General features: G+C 35.3%; 1 protein-coding gene across 28 annotated transcripts in view; it reads right to left on the bottom strand.

Annotated features, from left to right (window-relative positions):
- The window catches only part of RIMS2 (regulating synaptic membrane exocytosis 2), a gene marked incomplete at both ends in the record, with an annotated part of 562,776 nt that overhangs the window by 127,534 nt on the left and 420,419 nt on the right, over positions 1-14,823 (bottom strand). The window lies entirely within an intron of this gene.

Genomic DNA, 14,823 nt, shown 5'->3' with positions numbered 1-14,823 from the left:
ATAATATAAAATAATGCAGCCAGTATTATTACTGTATGATTACCACCTGATGGCTATTACTAGGTTAACAGACTATCTGCTAATAGATTTTTTTTGTAAATATGCTCTTAAACATAATGGTGAAAAATCCTTACTTGTTCAATTTCACAATGGAGATCTTTTAAATCATAGATACTGGCAAATTGCCTAGAATAGCATTTCAGTGGTTGGATCCAGTATTATCTATGTTAACCATTATATTTAAAAATATATATATATAATATATATATACATATATAGCCAGTATATACTGGCTAGCATAGATAACGTTGGATATATGTATATATGTATTTTTTCCATGCTATTTATTAAAAGTAAATTTGATCTCAAGTTGAGACACAAATGGAAGTAATTTCCATTTTTGGACATTTCATATATATATGAAAAATGGATGTTTCAAGAAATTTTTCAAAATTATTAAATTGTTCCTAATACTACACTGTATTGAGAGAACTCTATCTTACTCATTCTTAGAATTTATAATAAAAAGGAGAGGCATATTGCTATTTATGTCTTTAAAAATAATTTATCATTGAATAGAAAAGCAGTTTTGGTATTATATTTTTTTCTTTGCTTTTGCTCATGGGATTACTATATCATCTAAATGCAAATGAAAAGCCACAACTTTTAACTTCAGGAAGTATTAAGGGTAAATGTAATCATGAAAAGCACATGCTCTGGAGTGAGACTGAATCATTAGTATGAATCTTGGCTACATAAATTATTAGGTTTGTGATCCTGAGTTCCAGTTTTTTATCTGTTAAAATGTGGACAACAATCATGCCCATCTCCTAGGTTTGCTGCAAGAATTAAATAAAATAATGTACATAAAGCACTTAGCACAATATTGGACACATAAGAAGTGTTTAATAAATGACAAATGATGACAATGATGATCATGATGATTAGATAGTAGCTGAATACTGGCTTAGTATCAATTCCAGGAATATATTTACCAAAAGAAATATTAGGTAAAATACCCAAGAGTAAATTTATTATTTTAAGACTGCTCTAAGCTATAATAAAAATGTAACTATTTCTATATATATCTAAGAGACACATTTCAGAAAATATATTTATAAAGCAAAATAAAATATTAAATCAAACTTTCCCCCTAGTATGTTCTCAGGCCTCACCTTCCCATTTGGACAGGTTCATTCATATCTCATCGCCTCATAGGGAACTACTAATTCTCAACTGCAGGATAAGGAATAGCTTTATCTCAGCAGGAAATAAATGACACTTCTTGGCTGACATAGAAGATGCCTCATTTTTAATATTTGTTTCTGGTACTTTATCCTAATATCCAAAGCCACCTGGTACCTGTGTATCCCATGTCTTCCTGATTGCTTCTTTTCTGATTTTCTTTGCCTTCATTTCTGAATCCTAACTGCTTGTTGACTTTTGTATTTCAGTAGTTAGGATTCTGACTTTGCATATTCTAGCCTTTGTCTTTTCAGGTCATCATGACTTTTGATCCTGTTGCTATGATTCATAGGTACATACAGGCTAGCCTGTATGTACATAAGGCTTAAGAATTTTTTTTTGAAACACACATGGTATATACACATTGCACATATCTTTGGCTAAGACCTCTCAAATAATCTAGTTTGCTGAGCTAAAATTTTGGATATGCAAAATTTAAGGAAAGATAAGATTCCACATACTATAGTTTTAAGCCTTTATATAATTCATCACATGCTACCTCTTGCTATAGGTGTGTGTGTCTGTCTGTGTGTGTGTGAGTATATTCATATTTATTGGTAGTTTTCAAACCTTCTATTAGAATAAAAGCTCCAAAAAGCCAGAACAATATCTTCTTTATCTTTGTAAGTCTCTTAGCACCTAAGAGTCAAAGATTTAATTTAATTTAAACTTGGAGGTTTAGCTTTTGTACCAGTAAGATAAGGATAAATTTCATTTTAAGGATTCTTGTGGGGAATAAGAGAAATAATATATGCAAAATACCCAATCATGTGCTTAGCGCATAGCAGCTGCTCATTTCCAACACTGAAAGCAGCGGGTCATAAATAAAAAGACACTGAATGGAATAGTTTAAATAAAGAAAAACTACAAATTAGCTAAAAGCTCTAGTTTGATGATTTTGTTGTCTACCTAAGGCTTGTACCAAATGCATTTTTCTGTCTATTTCTAACATGTTTACCTTCGGGATATAGCTCAGGCTTCAGCTGAAAACTGTGCTGACTGGAGATCATTAAAGTCTTGGACGACAGTGAGGGAGCTTTTCCCGACAACATTTTGATGTTTTGTACATTACTATTAAGCAGATCATGAAGCAGAAAAATTTACGGGAAATTATTATTCTCCGGGATGTTCCAGACTTTAAAGTTCTTAAGTGGCCTGGAAAAGTTAATGTTCTCCCTATTTATCTAACATTAGTGGAAAATAACAGTACATCAGCACAGCTCTATTGCAAGGAAAGTTATTATCAAAATTTTATAATAATATTCCTGAGCAAAAAGTAAACTCAGATTTCTAAAATAAAATTTTCATTTTCTCCTGTATACTCATTTCAAGTTCTTAGATTAAGTAATTTCCTAGTTTGAGTTCTCTACAGCATCTCAGCAACTCAGGTCATTTGAGCTTTGTACATGAACCTCTATGAGATGTCCTTAAGCATTGCTTGTCTTCAATTTATTGAATCTCACCATAAAACTGCGAATTATTGTCTAAAGCTCTAGTCCAAGAATTGGTTATGGCAAAATACTGGGAAGCAAGAAAGCCCATGTTTGAAGAAAAAAATTTTAGGCTATCAAGAAGTACTTGGAGGAATAGTTACATCATATTCAGAGAGAAAACATGAGTAGATCGAAAAGTAGGAAAAAATTGGGGCAAACGTAATCTTTGGAAGATAAGAGAGAGGCTGAATTTCTGGGCAGGGCTCTTGATATCAGTCTGGCGGGTCTAGACGAGAAAAGAACAGAGCAGAGGGGGTCCTGGCACTGTGGTAAATGAAACAATCATATGAGCAAGAAGATGCTCTCATTTGCATCATCTTATTTTTATTCCATATAATAATTCAAAGAGAGTAGAAGTTGTGTTTTGTTAGTAGCACAACTGTAGGTACTTGCTTTTTGAGGAGCTATTTCCAGATGAGTTTTTCTCTGTCTTAGCCAAAGTTCTTATCATGGTCTGATTTGAATGCTGACTGCGTAAAAATCTGCTTGTCAACAGATAATTTTCTTTAGATTGAACTCCTAAAGAAGGTATTTTGTGTTAAGTTCTCTACTTTGGAGGGAGAAGACAGTGAGGAAAGGCCACAGAAAACTGAGGGTTAATTTAAGATTTAGTTTTGTAAACAGTATCCTACAAATGAAATCCCAGCTAGAAAACTCTTTAATTCCTTCAAAGAGAATTAATCACTGCCTTGAGTATTCCTAAACTACTTTATTTATGCCTTTCTTATACTTTTTATCATGTCTCTCTTTCTCAGTCTCTGCCTCTCTCCTATCTATCTATCATCTGTCATCTATCTATCTATCATCTATTTATCTACCATCTATCTATCCTGCTAGATTATAAATTCCTTGAGGATAATTACTGGCATATTTATTTTAGTATTCCCGTTATCTAGATCAGTAGTGCCTGACTAGAAACTCAATGAATGTTTAATGAATAGAAATGAGTGGAATGGTTGTTTTATCTGGGCTATATACTGAGGTATTATCTCCAGTATGAAGTACCAAATCAGAGTATAAACTACTGTAATGATAGCTGAATAGAATCGAGTCACTTAATCCTTTCATTCTCTGTGATGGGTATAGATAGGAAGTGGTGTGCTTATATGTATTTAACAACCAGCTATCCAAAAGGAAAAAGTTCTGATTTACAGAGTTGGCTCATTTCTGAAGGCTAAATACTCCCACTGTGGCTGATTTCAAGTTACCAAATGGTCACTGAATGCAGAGTTGGTGCATACCACCAGGGGCGGGGGCTTAGACATAAATGCATTATTTGTAGGACTCACAAAGACTTGTTAGGAGAAAAGATGTACAGGACAACAAGATATCATACCTGCAAACTACTCATCTTGTGAAAGATGGAACAATAACAGCTTAAGATAAAGAAACAATTGCAGACAGAGTAGTTATTAGCTTGGAGGCAAAGATTTACTAAAGAGCCACTGTCTCTTGGTCTGAAGGAAATCTGTAAGTTTCCTGGAGAATTTGTAGAGGAGGAATTAATGCTAGTAGTCAATGCTGACTTTCTCAAAGGTTTGGCTCTGTGGGAACTCTGTGTCTCTTAGTAATTAGCTGTTCAAGGAACCTCATCCTTTATTTACTTCCATTGATTCCTCACAATTTTCAGAGATAGAAAGGCCAGTTCTGCGATGAAATCCCAGGTTTAGAAATCTCAGGTAGCTGCAGAGCTTGTGCTTTTGCCTTTAACAAATGCATTTACTATTTTCCTTCTCAGGATCCTTAACTCTTCCCCCATTCTAATCTATCATTTACTAGAATTGTTCTCAAAAAACAAACAAATACCAAAAATGTCCTAATTTATCAGCCAGTAGTGTCTTCTTTCTTGATTTTGCTATTACATCTAATATTGTTGAAGTCCTCTCTTTTCCTGAAACTTTTCCATAATGGTTTCTCAGATAATGTCACTCATGGTTTCTCCCCTATCTCTCTAACTATTTATTCTTTTTTAAAAATTTTATTTATTTATTTATTTTTGGCTGCATTGGGTCTTTGTTGCTGCGTGTGCAGGCTTTCTCCAGTTGCGGCGAGCGGGGGCTACTCTTCGTTGCAGTGCTCGGGCTTCTCATCGCGGTGGCTTCTCTTATTGCGGAGCACGGGCTCTAGGCGCGTGGGCTTCAGTAGTTGTGGCAAGCAAGCTCAGCAGTTGTGGCTCGTGGGCTCTAGAGCGCAGACTCAGTAGCTGTGGCACAGGGGTTTAGTTGCTCCGCGGCCTGTGGGATCTTCCTGGACCAGGGCTCGAAACCGTGTCCCCTGCATTGGCAGGCGGATACTTAACCACTGCGCCACCAGGGAAGGCCTCTGTTTATTCTTAATCTCCTTTGCTGGCGTCACTTTCTCTAACCTGATTTTAAATTATATTCTCCCCAAATTTCAATCTTTAGCCTTCTTTTCTTTTCACTATACGTATTCCCACAGAATGATCGAATCCATTATCTACCCATGTAATGACTAAAAAATCCTTATCTTTCCCCCTCACTTCTCTCCCAAGCTTCAAACCTGTATTTCCAAGACATCTAACAGGACATCTACCATATGTTGTTTTGTAGATACATCGATTTCAATGTGGCCAAAATCAAATTTATTCTCTTTCACTCCAAACCAGCTGTTCTTGTATCTCTTATATTCCCTCCATTATTTAATAACCAACTAAAACCTAGAAAACTTGTGAGTTATCTTTGACTTCTCTCTCTCTCCAATATTCTCCATTCTAAACAGTTAAGAAGTATCACTCATTTTATGCAAACAAATATCTTGATAAGCTACTTGGGACTTATGAATGGGTCCTTGGTCTTTTATATTCATAGTTAGAGTCTGTTATACCTACTTATTTGTCTCACTTGCTGTTGAATGTCTACCAATATTCTTTCTTCCCCTTTGTTCTTTACTAAAAGAATCAGATTTATTTTGGTGGTCTAACAGCAACAACAAAAAAAGAAAAGAACTTCATTTTTTAGGATCCCTTGTACCTAGGGTGATCCTTTCACTTGAGTCTGGCCTCTGAGGTATAAGCAGGAATTTAGGGGAAACAGTTTGGAGAGAACTATTACTTTTCTGATTACAGTGGGCTGGCTTAGCTGTTATGGTCTTTGCCTTTCCCTCTTGGCTTTTCTTTCTGATTGGAGTTTACATATGAGCCTATGTTAGTAGTTATTTTGTGACAATGGGGATGAATGCCTTCCTGTAAGAACAGGGAGCAGAAAGACAAGTTCTAAGAACAGAGAGTTTGGCTTTTGAAACAGTAGTACCAGCCCTGAACTGCTGCTTGAATTTCTTGCTTATGGAAAAAAAAAAATCCTTATTTACTCAGATGACTTTGTCTGTTTATTTGTTATGAACATCTGAATGCTAACCCAAATGGTATATCACTCATCCTGTTCTGTGCCAGTTCTGACCTCATGGTAAAAAGGTACACTCTTTAACCATAATGTAGTCATCTAATTTTAATGATAAGAGCCAGTATAGCGTAATGACCGCAGGGTATAGAGTTAGAAGATATGCATGTGTAACTGCTCTCCCACTTACTGGTAGCTATGTGATTCTGGGCAAATCTCTTAACTTCTGTGAGCCTGATGTGAGCTTTGAATAAGATCACAGGTGTTGACACATAATAAATATTCATCATGATAATAATTAGGAATGTAACTGTAAGTTTTTATTATATGTAATAAGAAGTTTCCATGATGAAACTCCAGAAGCTCTAGATTTTGATACTCAATTCTCAACATCATTTGGCTATGATCTCAAATGTTTTATCTTGAATTGAAAAAACTTGAAAATAGCTATGAAAACTTTACAAGTCCCTATTCCATATCTCATTAAAAAAATAAGGCATTGTCTTTTGACACCAGATTGGCTTATTTACTTAGGGTAGGATAACATTAAACCTGACTTGGAAATTCATGTTTTTTCATTCTTGAAACAGTTAACCTGGGTTGTTTTTTTTTTTTTTTTTTGAGGTACACGGGCCTCTCACTGTTGTGGCCTCTCCTGTTGCGGAGCACAGGCTCCAGACGCGCAGGCTCAGCGGCCATGGCTCACGGGCCCAGCCACTCCACGGCATGCGGGATCTTCCCGGACCGGGGCACGAACCCGTGTCCCCTGAATCGGCAGGCGGACTCTCAACCACTGCGCCACCAGGGAAGCCCCCTGGGTTGGTTTTTATAATTATGCTTATACTTGGCATCAAGGAAAGTTAAACCAAAGAACATAACAATCCATGACCATAACACTAATAATTACTAAAATGTGAATAATTTTAATGGTTTACAAACAACTTTCAAATATTTTATATATTATTTTCTTTTCCCCAACATCTAAGACAGCTATTACTTTTTAAATTTACAGATAATATGTATTAATACTTAGCCGTTTATTATTTTAGATGTATCCACATAAGGTAAATAATTGGTTTCTTTTTCCACAGCTTTACTGAGTCTTAGATTTATTTTTATGCCATTTATTTTTCAGTAATATCTCAAACAAATGTCATCTGAAATTTCTACCTCAATCAAGAAGTCTGTTCTTCCCAGACCCTTAAATGTATTAATAACAATATCTCATTCCGATATACGTAACATTTCATTTACATCCAAGCTCAGAGAGAGTAGAACAGAATGCTTGCTGCTAGTGCAAAAACCAGTGAGTCCATTATTCTTCCACAAAAGGAGTTACTATTAAAGCAATTATACCATTATTATGATTAAATGCTTCTCCAAGCCCTCGGATTATAAACTTGTAAGATCCAGCTAGAATTAAGAAATATCATAAATAAACTCTCCTTAGTCATAAAATTCCTGACATTTAGTTCTTTGTAAACATCTTTAACTATTATGTGGCTTATTATGTAACTTTATAGAGAATATTTATATCTTTTATTAGGACATAGGGTGGTGATATTATAGATGTTAAGTAGCAGGCTAGCATCCCAAAAGTTGTACCAGAAATAAGACATGAGAACATAGCACTAGGATCATGGTCCTGGGAATCTATAACAGGCAAAAATACAAGAAAAATTAATGGATTGAGGATATGAAGTGGTGTTCCCTTTCAAATATTAGTACCTTAGAAAGTAATAAAGTAACTCAAGGTACTTGCATCTAAGAGAATCAGAGCTAAATAATAGCCTGAAAAACAACATATTATTGAAGAAACTAAGAGGGCCTGAGAATTGCCCTGATGGATCAAATTCAAGCACAGGGCAGATATAATTACATTCTGTTGAAAATCTGGAAGAGGCCCACTACCCTTACTCCTTGTGTGAGAAGGTAGGGTAGGATCAGCTGGATTTGCATGAAGACCATTTGGGGTGGAGTCAACAGTCAAGCATGGCAAGGAATGACAATTATGTCTTGCTCAAACTCTAGCAGTAGCATCTGAATAGGACTCCTTGTCTTTAACATCCTTTTCAAATTCATCTGAAGTATACCATTAGAGTTTCTTCTAAAAGCACAGATTTGTAGATACTGATGACTTAAAAAATCTTCAAAGCTTATGATTTTAAAGAAGAACATTCTGGATTTTTAACTGAGTGATTTAAAGCCCTCCACAATCTGGTCCCAGACAACTTTTCCATTCTCACCTCTTAATATGTACCCCAATTTGTTAAATGTTTCTATCCTAAAGAACTACTAGCTGTTCCTTAAAACATAGCTTGTGCTCATATGCTTTTATAACTCTGCTTAAGCTCTCCCTCTGCCTGATATGTCCTTCATGTCATGTCATATTCTACAATGTATTCCCAGATTTCTTGAAGCCAAAAGAATATTTCTCATTTTATTTTTCCTTTGCATGACTTACTTGTATTGTACTACCTAACACGGCCTACTTTGTACGAGCATTACTTTTTTTTTTTTTTTTTTTTTTTTGCGGTCGGACCCGCAGGCCCAGCAGCCATGGCTCACGGGCCCAGCCGCTCCGCGGCATGTGGGATTTTCCCGGACCAGGGCACGAACCCATGTCCCCTGCATCGGCAGGCGGACTCTCAACCACTGCGCCACCGGGGAAGCCCCGAGCACTACTTTTTGTGCACGTGTTTCCCTAATTCAATTATGAACTCTTAGACTGGAAGGATTATGCCTTCCTGCTTCCTCCTTTCCTCCCTCCCTCCTCTTTCTTTTTTCCGTTTCTTCCTGCCTTTATGCCTTTCTTCCTTTATTCCTTCCTCATTCACTTAGTCCTCCATTTTATTATTATTTATTTGATTGTTTTTCTGGTAATTTTTCTTCTTTTAATGTTGCAGAACCAGAATCCAGACTTAAAGCTGATCAGCTTCAGAGATACCTGCGGTATGCAGTTCTGAGTAGCAGGAAAGAGAACATTACTAAATGTTCCCCGAGATAACAAAATACGTTCAGATATTTTAAAAAAGAGGACTCATATAACCATCCTTTAAGAAAAAATGCCCAGGAAAATTATTTGGCACTGAAACATACTTTTAGTTATTCACTCGTCACTGAGTCATTCAAAAAAATCACAGTATTTTAAAGCTGAAAGTGACTTCAGAGAGGATGTAATCTACCTTCCTCATTTTATGGATGAGAAAATTGAGAGAAGTTAAATGAATTAACTAAGCTTATACAACTAACTTGTTAATATTAAAGTCATTCTATTTCTTTTCATCAAAATAAATTGTGAACCATAAATTCATGTTTAATGGGATACTAGGCAACATATTTAGAACCTAAGCCATTTCTTTTTAAAATATTCACATATAGTTTTCTTCTTTAAAATAAAGATTTGCTTCCTTTTCTGAAATTTGAAAACTATATAAAATGACATGTATAATCAGAATACAAAACCAGCATGGAAATAACACTACTATACTGCTTATAACTATTTGTAGATGATTTTTTTTTTTTTTTTTTTGCGGTACGCGGGCCTCTCACTGTCATGGCCTCTCCCACTGCGGAGCACAGGCTCCGGATGCGCAGGCTCAGCGGCCATAGCTCACAGGCCCAGCCGCTCAGCGGCCATGGCTCATGGGCCCAGCCACTCCGCGGCATGTGGGATCTTCCCGGACTGGGGCACGAACCCGTGTCCCCTGCATCGGCAGGCGGACTCTCAAACAATGCGCCACTAGGGAAGCCCATAAGTAGATGAATTTTAAACAAGTAAGATATTTAAATAATAAAAAAATACAAACTAACCTGAATAAAAAGACATTTTATGTCATTTTTAATTAACACCTTCATATTCCATCTAAAATTCCGATGATTTTTCTTTTTGGCAGAAAGTGAAAATGGGCTTGAGAAGTAACATGTTCTTACATGACTGACCCTGAAGACTGTTAGCCTTGAAGTGAGTATTCCTAGTCATGAAAATGACCTAAGAAGGGTCGATCATAAAATCATAGCCATTTTCTTTGTTAGTCATAAAGTTATATTGAATGGTGGGTTTTGGTTCATCTATCAGAATGGGGTTCAACTGTAAAGATTTTGTTATTACTCCTACCTCACTTGTTATAATAAATAATAAAAACAGCTACCATTACTGGGCTTTCCCATGTACCAAGCTGAGTTCTGTACTCTTTTACATACAATATTTCTACCTCCTGAAATTATCACCAGCCAAAAGTTCCTTCCTCATAAGAGATATATTCCAAGGTTAGCTATATTATTTCCAGTCTGGAGTATTATTTTATAATTTTCAAAATTGATGATGTAGAAATAATCAAAATTCCATGTTTAGGAAGATATTAGTAAATTAATTTTGCTAATAAATAATATCTGTAATCCTTCCAACTGAAGAAAAGTTACAACTAATTTTTGTGCTCATGAGCAAAGCTATTACATAATAAAATTATAGATATGTTCAAATTATCATTAGCCAAATTAAATTGAAATTATAGATGTGGAAGACTCCATGCTGCCCTCCTAGTTGACTGATTGCCTTAATTGACTAAAGGTTTTGACTTAAGTCTCAATTCAAACTTAGTTATCAATTATTTCATGTAAAGTATGAAGCAAAAACATTATACACATACATTTATTCTATAAATCATAACTATTATAACATAAGTTAATTATAAAATCTGTAGATTCAATCATCTGTGAGAATACATTGAGTAGAGAGCCTGACACTGATCAGAGATTACTGAATCAATAATGAGACAACACTAGATAAAGGAAATGAAATATAGAAGATCTAGTTCAAACCTAATTTTAAAGATTAAGCTACAAGATTAAATGATTTGCTTAATTAATGATGAGGCTGCCTAAAACCCAAGTGTTAATACATAATGATGTTTTTCAACGTGGCCTCCAAACTACCATATATTTGTATAGCACTTTATAGATAACACAGAATTTGTACAGAGAAAAAAGTTGGGTTGTGAAGGACTATTGGGCAATGTATCCAAAGTCCTAGCACATAAGTGGCAGAATCAAAATTAGAACCTAAGTCTTCCAATTCTTTCTGAGTATTCTTTCTATTATGATTAACTCTAGACAGAAACCAATAATCATATGTCCATTAGAAAATTTGTTTTAGACTTTTGGGTAATAACCTACCCATACCCTCTCCAGAAGTTCCTTTCTTGTCCTTACTTGCCCCTGGAGAGACTACATAGATGAATAAATTATATCCCCATTCTCAAGAAGTGTGAAGTTTAATAAAAAGGTAAGAAACAAGCAAATAAGCACCACATAAGACAGAATATATGTATTTTAGGAAGTGATAAATGTCATGATTGGTTCAGAGGGTTTATATGTTTTCATATCTCTGTTGTCTTGAATATTCTTATATTTGTTATTTTTTATATGGCTATACTTAATCCTTTTCAATTACATGAAATTTGAGCTGGAAGGAATGTTTCTGCATTATTTACCACATTTTCTTCCTTCCTTATTCCTCTTATCGTCCTTGATTCTATAAAGCAAGATCTCTCACCCTTTGGTGACCCATATCATTCATTCCTTGTATCCCCCAAAGGGCGCTCTAGTTGTTAGCAAACCAGCAACCCTGGAGGCTTGATGAAAGCAAAGGTGAATGCATAAATTTCTATTTTTGCTGGAGGTAAAAGAAAAATGTTTCCTTTGTGTGTTCTTAGGAAATATATAGGAAGAAATTATGCTCTTGGCAATAGCAGCTATTGTCCATAGACTGACCCTTTTACCAGAGAGTAGCTAGATGCAATTTATTTAAAGATCTTTCTTTTGTTAGTTTTTAGCAACATTATAGTTATTAAAGAGAGAAATTACAATTTCTTCTGTAATTTTATAGTGTTCTACAACATGTAAGTTGCTGTCCCAGTCATCTCAAGTGACTTCTTCATAATTAAAAATATCTTTTTTATATTTCCTGACCTGACATGTGGTTTTCCTGGCCTGATATGTGATTGTATAGTATGCGGTAGCAATTCACAAATATAATGTAAAGAAAGAAGACACATGCTTGAATGTCTGTCTAAGAAAAACATATTTAAATTTAAATGTGGTTTTATAACTATGAAAAATATTTTTAAAATGAACTTGCAGACACAAAAATATTTCATCTCCTAGGATGTGAGAAGGTAGTTGGAGAAACAGAGAAAGTAAACACAATTTTAAAAAATCAAAAAGTTTGAAACAAAATAGCTATAGTTAGTTGCCTAAAAATACATATTTACATTATAATCAAATATGCTTTCATAATGCATTAAGGTGATAAACTAAAAGACCATTAACTACTTTGTATAGATATGTTATAGCTGAACTGTATATCCCCCAATTTCATATGTTGTAGTGCTAACTTCTACTCCCTCAGAATGTGACTGTTTTGGAGATAAGGCCTTTAAAGAAGTAATTAAGGTAAAATGAGGTCACACTGATGGGCCTTAATCTAATATGACTGGTGTCCTTACAAGAAGAGGAAATTGGAACATAGACACACACAGAGGGATGACCCTTTGAGGCCATAGCAAGAGAGTGGCCAACTCCAAGCCAAGGAGAGAGGTCTCAGAAGAAACCAAACCTGCCAACAATTGATCTTGGAATTCTAGCCTCCAGACTGTGAGAAAATTAATTTCTGTTGTTTAAGCAACCTAATCTGTGGCATTTTATTATGACAGCCCTAGCAAATGTTAAGAAAAAAGAAACCTAAAGTTAGAAACTTTTATATTCAAAGATTAGTCACAGATAAAACTATAAAATTTCTAAAATTCCATTAAAATTATCTACTATTAAGTTTGTAACTGTGGGTCTGTTACATAAAGTGAGGTATGTTTGTACATGTGAGACAAAGAAGAAATAAATAGTTGTTGCTTCCATCAGCTAAAATATGGAGGAGAGGAATTGTCCTTTGGCTCAGAGCTTTAGGATATGTGTGTGTGCATATCATAGATTTAGATAAATTATGTGTAAATTTATCTCTATGTTTAAGTTAAATTTGAAGTACATTCCAGCTGGCTAAAGAGTAGAAATGGCAAGAATGATAATTTGTGGTAGATAAAAATTTGACTAACCTGATAAAAATGAGACAACCCAAATCACTTTTTAACTTTTTAGATTATCATTAGTTTTTACACTTTTCCTCCCTTTCCACCCACCTATTTTTTAGGATTACCTTAAAGATATACTAATCTGTATCTAGTAGATTGTTGCTGGCAACAGAAATAGACCTGGTAAGAGCAGAGTATCTGTTGAAAATAATTTCTCTTTTTCTTTTTCTTCCCCATCATCATCATCATCATATCACCATCACCATCCCACCATCATCATACTATGGCTCACATTTACTTATTCCTTATTATATTCCAAACTCTGTTTGAGTTATACATAACATATAAATAGACTTAATCTTGAAAACAATCCTATGAGGTAGGTACTATTATTAGCACACTGTGCTAATTTTGCTAAAGTACGTGAAGCTATCTTATTGCAGGGTTATACAGAAATGAACACAACATCAGAGAAAATTGACAAAGTAGAATAGACGTTTAGAGAAATGGCAGGTTTCAGTGAAGAAATCCAGGTGCAGCCACTGGCATTCTCCCTGGCATCTTCATCAGTAAGTGATTAGATTTCTTGACTAGTTTGGGATGGAAACTATGAGGAGGTGATCTTAATTCTGATTTTTTAAAAATGAAACCATTCTGCTGGATATCTGGCTAGACCAAGCCTAGCAGGAATTTTTTTGAAAATCTGAATCCTACTTCTGTTCATAAAACAGTTGAACTGCTTATTCCAAGAAAGGATGCTTCATTACTTCCCACAGAACTTCTTTACCTACTCCTTGAGGACCTTGCAGGATAAAGATTGGGTTACTAAGATCACTCCTATTAGAATTCTCTTGCTCTATATATCACATGATTCCATCTAACACTGGCACAGTGGTGTCTGTTTCATGAGAATACCAGGTTCTCTGGGTAACTTGAGAGTCAATGATGGAGCAGCTCTTCCTCCAGCGGGCACCAGGCCCAGCTCAACTGTACTATTATTGGGCTGTGTTATATGTTACCAGAAACTCAACTTTTCTGCTTATCCAAAAAGAAAATCTCCTAGCATTTTATATCAATCACTGCAATAAAATTATATTTTTCATTTCTCCACTTTCAATAAATACATGTATTTCCACATATCATCTTAGTGATTTGTATAAGGCCACCTAATGTAATTTTAAAATGCACTTTTTATAAATTTAGTTTTTCAGTTTTCAGATCCATTTATGTCACTGCTGTTAAAGAGTATTTCTTTTTAAATACCCATACCCATAGCCATATGCCTACCTGTTAATCATCTTTCCAAGAGCCAGGCTCATTGAATGTCAACCTTGATAACATCATTTCTTTTTTTTTTTTTTTTTTTTTTTGCGGTACGCGGGCCTCTCACTGTTGTGGCCTCTCCCGTTGCGGAGCACAGGCTCCGGACGCACAGGCTCAGCAGCCATGGCTCACGTGCCCAGCCGCTCCGCGGCATGTGGGATCTTCTCCGACCAACCGGGGCACGAACCCTTGTCCCCCTGCATCGGCAGGCGGACTCTCAACCACTGCACCACCAGGGAAGCCCAACATCATTTCTTAATTTCAGTAATTTAGCTTGTAATTCTCATCATATGTTATGTTCCAGGCTCTTTTTATTTTTTTATC

Source organism: Hyperoodon ampullatus (assembly GCF_949752795.1).
Source record: "Hyperoodon ampullatus genome assembly, chromosome: 17".
NCBI classification, from domain to species: domain Eukaryota; kingdom Metazoa; phylum Chordata; class Mammalia; order Artiodactyla; family Ziphiidae; genus Hyperoodon; species Hyperoodon ampullatus.
Note: the sequence above shows the minus strand (reverse complement) of the source record. Positions and strands in the feature narration are given on the sequence as shown.